We start from the raw sequence: 5,501 nt of genomic DNA on the forward strand, positions 1-5,501 counted from the left end.
CTCTCTCAATTTCTCTTTGTCCTATCCAACAACAACATCAGTGGCAACAACAACAACAACAACAAAGGCAACAGCAAGGGGAAAAAATAGCCTCCAGGAGCAGTGGATTCATAATGCAGGCACCAAGCCCCAGCAATAACCCTGGAGGCCAAAAAAAAAAATTGAAGGGGCCAGGTGGTGGCGCACCGAGTTAAGCACATGTAGTACGAAGTGCAAGGACCTGAGCCAGGATCCTGGTTCGAGCCCCCTGGCTCCCCACCTGTGGGGGGGGGGGGTCGCTTCACAAGTGGTGAAGCAGGTCTGCAGGTGTCTGTCTTTCTCTCTGTCCTATCCAATAAAATGCCAGAAGTAGTGGATTTGTAGTGCAGGCACCAAGCCTCAGTGACAACCCTGGAGGCAAAAAAAAAAAAAAATTGCCACTGGGGTTATCATGGGAGCTTGGTGCCTGCACAATCAATCCACAGCTCGTAGGGAACCGTTCCCTCTCTTTTTTTCTTCCTTCCTTCCCTCCTTCCTTCCTTTCTTCTTTCCTTCCTTCCTTCCTTCCTTCCTTCCTTTCTTTCCTTCTTTCTTGAATAGAGACAGAGAGGAATTTAAAGGGGAGATATAAAGGGAGGGAGGGAGAGAGAGAGAGAGAGAGAAAGAGAGACCGCTGAACCACTTCACCACTTGTGAAGCTTCTACGGGCTTGAACTGGGTCCTTGTGCATAGTAATGTGTGTGCTGTACTGGGACCCAGCTCCTGCATCCTTTTTTAAACACATTACCTGAGAATGAGCCCAGGGCCTTGGGTATACATAATATTGCTCAATGGTCCCCACACTTCCCTTTTTCAAAATTCTTTAATTAGACCCCCCCCCCCCAAACAGGGAGAAATAGAGAGTAGAGAACTGCAGCAGTGCTCCACCATTTGTGGAGCTTCCCCCATACCATTCATGCTACTCCCATGGGGTGCCAGGGCTTAAGTCCAGAAGCCTCATGTGTATCCAGCTACCTCCAAAGCCCCGGGCTTTGCTGGGTCTGCTTTTAGTGAGCTGGGTGTGTTTGCCCACCAAGATTCCGGAATTGCACTCAATGGGAAGACACCTCAGTGCTGTCACTCACCAGGACGTTGGGGTGACCTTCATGGACAACATCATCTCTCATCCCACCACCAGGCCCAAATGCAGAGTCCCTGGCAGGACAGGACAGCCCAGCTCTTGAATCCCACTTCCTGCTGTCACTGCCTGTGCTCAGAGCAAAACAAATCCAGGCCGAGGGCCCTGAGAGAATTCCAGCCAGGCAAGACACCTTCTCAGTGGGTGACAAGGACCTTGGCATCTGAGCACAGGCTTCCTGGAAACCCTGCTCCCAGGGGCAGAGGGATGACGCGGTGTTTTGTCTGGAGCGCACATCTGAAGAATGAGCTCTCTGTTCCAGGGTGAGCTTCCACTGGCTTTGTTGGGTTTTCTTGGCTTCCAATTCAAACGCTGGTGCGGCCCTCACAGCCAGTGATGAATGCCAGGCCCCCGTTCATGGAGGAGTGACTCAGGGACACAGAGGCCTGACTCACCTCGAAGCCCCAGAGTGTGTCCTGCGGTGCTTCAGGAAGGGAGCAGGGAGGGGATTGACTGGCTTCACCCGCCCTCCAGCTTGAAAGAGAAGCTTTCCCACATGAGTGGCTTTGGCTGCCAGCAGAACCCTCTTGTATCCCTATTTATTTAAACACTTTGAAATGAAACTGAACACAGAGAAAATAACACGAATCAGTGTAGAGCTTGGTGGAAGTGAGTAATCAAAACCCACCAGTATGGCAGACAACCAGAATGACGCTGTAGAAGCTGGGGGCTGGGCTGTTGGTGCACCTGGTTGAGTGCACATATTCCCATGTGCAAGGACCTAGGTTCAAGACCCTAGTCCCCACATGTAGGGAGAAAGCTTCATGAATGGTCAAGTAATGCTACAGGTGTCTCTTCTCTATCTCCTCCTTCCTTAGATTTCTGTCTGTCTCTATCCAGTCAATCAAGCAATAAAATACTTAAAAAGAGAAGACTGCAGAAGTCCTCAATCCCCAAGTTCTTCCTCTTCCAGTATAATTGCAAATAAACACCACGGGGTATTGTGAAACAGATTGTAAATTGATTACCACAATGAAGCCGATTAACTTGTCCATCATTGGGCCTCAGCAGTTAGCTCAGGGATAGAGCCCACCCTGTGTGTGCCCTGAGGTTCCAAGGACCCCAGATTTGATCCCCTGCACCACCATGTGTGCCAGAGCTGAGCAGGGCTCTCGTTTCTCTACTTCATTCCTTCTCCCTCTATCTCATCAAAATGAATAAGCAAATGTTTGAAAAGAAAAACATATGCATGACCTCACAGGGATATCTCGTGTGTGTGTGTGTGTGTGTGTGTGTGTGTGTGTGTGTGTGTGTGTGGGTGTGTGTGGGTGTGTGTGTAAGATCTACTGTGTTCACATATTCTAGACCCACAATACATTGCAGGGTTACTCTAGTCTAATTCCAGTGCTCATGATTCCTGTGGGACTCTGTCATCATTTCCCCCACTCCGTCCCCACCCAACCACCCCTGGGTGACATACTTCTTAAGTTCTGCTCCTGGAAGTTGGACTTTATGACAGTCCATGTGGAGATGAGGTCACACAGTGTCTGCATTGTTGTGCAGACTTCAGTTAGCAAACACACACACACACACAGAGAGAGAGAGAGAGAGAGAGAGAGAGAGTATACAGTCAGGTGCCAATAGGTAGGGAAATGCCACAGGTTCTTTACCCAGTCACCTACCCACAGACACTCACGTCATTTCTAGGTTGTGCTGAAAAAAGCTGCAGGGAACTGGTGGCTCAGCTATCTATTTGAGGCACTGACTTAGTTTCCTTTGGATAAGTACCCACAAGTGAGAATGCTAGCAACATGTTTCCTGATGTATAACTTCAAGACTGAATTTGGCTTGTCCTTGAAGTTTCTGTAGATGAAATCATAGACTATAAACTCCTTTTTTTTTCTTTATCCACTTAGTGTCACGTTCATAAGTCTCACCCATGCTGCTGTGCTTAGCAACTATGTGTTCCTTTTCACTTCTGTATGGTATTTCACAACAAACCGTAGTGTATCTGCCTCCACATTAATTCTGCCCCTCACGGTCCATGCACTGGGCGGCCCCCATATCTGTCAGTTATGTCCTCAGTAATGCTTGTCCTTTTTTTTGTTTTTCTATTTGTGCTTCCTAGGGATTTAGAAACTGCATTTATTATATTTTTAAACTTTAATTTTAATGATTTTATTTTTAAAACTTTATTTATTTACTAATGAGAGACAGTGATATGGAAACTGGAGCAGCACTCTAGCATGTGCGGCATGAGTTGAGTTCAAGATGTCATGCCCGCAAGTCCTGGGCTCTACCACTGTGTTACCATACACAAAAATTAATTTACAGAAAAGTTGCAAGAATAGTCTAATGAATGGCCACACGCCATTGAAGTCCTGTTCCTAGTAATCATTCACCCACATTCTTGCCTGGAGTAATAATTATTATGGTGCTTGTAATATAGTAATTTTTTTCTGGTATTATAAAAATTTCTTACCACTTCACTTTCACCATCAAACTCAGGATCTTGGCCTTTCCTTATTGCCTTTGTATAAAGCCAACAGAAAGACATTAGCCACTCTGACGACCTTAAACCGGACTCCAGGAATGTCACCAACGGTGTGACCTCTACGACCAAATCCAGCAACCAGAACTTCATCGTTGTCCTCAATAAAGTTCAAGCAACCATCACTGGGCACAAAGACTGTGATTTTTTTTTTTTTTTTTTTGCCATTCTTGATCAACTGAATTTGGACACACTTCCTGACAGCAGAATTTGGCTATTTGGCTTCAACCTCTACTTTTCCCAGCACAATCCCCTTGGCATGGGAAGCACCTCCAAAAGGATTGGCCTTCAGGGCTGTGCCCAGATGGGCTTTCTTGTACTGCTTATTATGCCACTTCTGGTCCCGCCAGTGGCCACGCAGCTTCCTGGCAGTACAGAGACCACGACACTTGCTCATCCTGCCGGTCTCACGGGCCTGAGTGAAAAAGCTGTAATACGGTAATTTTAACAACCAGATAGTCCCTTTTAACTATACTGGTTGGAAGTCTATTATTTTAAAGAGGTTTCCTAGGCTGGAGAGACAGCACAATGGCTCTGCAAAAAGACTTTCATGCCTGAGGCACCAAAAGTCCCAAGTTCAGTCCCCAGCACCACCATAAGCCAGAGCTGAGTAGTGCTCTGGTCTCTCTATGTATCTTTTCCTCTGTATCTCTGTTACACTCAATAATTAATTTAAAAATATTTCCTTACTCTACTTAATACAGCACAGGTGCCTGGCTATGTCTTACAAACGCAGTGTGTTGTTATATAGTATAGCCATTGTTTCTTTCTCACTGGGACCTGAACATGTGTAGCTAAGTGCTGATAAATAGCTTAAAGACTCATGGCTCCCGGCCACACCCACCATGACTAGCCAACCTTTGCCTCTTTGCCTGTTTTGCTACCATGATTTTTAGGTACCTAAATAACCCGGATGTAATAAACCTCCTGTTTGCTAAACCCTGGTCAAAGCCTGAAGAAGCTTTTCATTGTTAATTACTGTAGCTTGCATTTCTAGATTCAGAGCCACGTGCCCCAGAGAAAGCCTCCTCCTCTGGATGGAGCAGGCTGGACGAACATGCAGTGCAGACACGCTGGTCCCGCCTCATATTCTTCCCACCTTCCCCTGGAGCTCCCGGTTGGCTGGGAAGCTGGCCAGCAAACTCAGGGCAGCCAGAGCTGGGGTCCCTGATCTATTTCACAGAAGCCTGGGAACAGATCCTCTGCTGGGAACATCTGAGGGTGGGTCTTTGAGAATGACCCCCAAGTCTTTCTGGAGTTTGGAGGGGTCACCTCATTAACTCAGCTGTCCAGGTGTCGAGCCTTGGTTACTTTCAAGATTCCAGGTGAGAACACAGCCGTAAGCTGACACTTTACATGCTCACTTCGCAAGATTTTACATACACTGTCTCATGCCATCTGTGCCATTGCTAAAATGGCCAGAGAAAGGGATCTGGGGATAGGCTACTCATTCATTCATCCATTCGTTTGACAGAATGGAGAGAAGTTGAGAGGGAAGGGACATAGGGGGAGAGAGAGAGAGAGAGAGAGAGAACTCCTTTACTATTGGTGAATCTTCCCCCTGTAGGTGGGACTGGAGGCTTGAACTCAGGTCCTTGCACATGACAATGTGTGCACTCAACCAGGTTCAGCACCACCTGGCCTTCCAGACCTTTTCTTCTTCCTCTTCTTCTTCTTCTTCTTCTTCTTCTTCTTCTTCTTCCTCTTCCTCTTCCTCCTCCTCCTCTTCCTCCTCCTCTTCTTTTTCTCCTTCTTCTTTTTCTTCTCCTTCTTTTTAAAAAATATTTATTTATTTATTCCCTTTGTTGTTTTATTGTTGTAGTTATTATTTTTGTTGTTCTTGCTGTCGTCGTT

The 5,501-nt window shown here is 46.6% G+C and overlaps 1 pseudogene; it reads right to left on the reverse strand.

Annotated features, from left to right (window-relative positions):
- Positions 1-3,561: 3,561 nt before the first annotated feature.
- On the reverse strand, positions 3,562-4,047 carry LOC103110483 (small ribosomal subunit protein uS12-like; annotated as a pseudogene).
- Positions 4,048-5,501: the final 1,454 nt, after the last annotated feature.

The sequence above is a fragment of the Erinaceus europaeus genome, chromosome 7, assembly GCF_950295315.1.
Source record: "Erinaceus europaeus chromosome 7, mEriEur2.1, whole genome shotgun sequence".
NCBI classification, from domain to species: Eukaryota; Metazoa; Chordata; class Mammalia; order Eulipotyphla; family Erinaceidae; genus Erinaceus; species Erinaceus europaeus.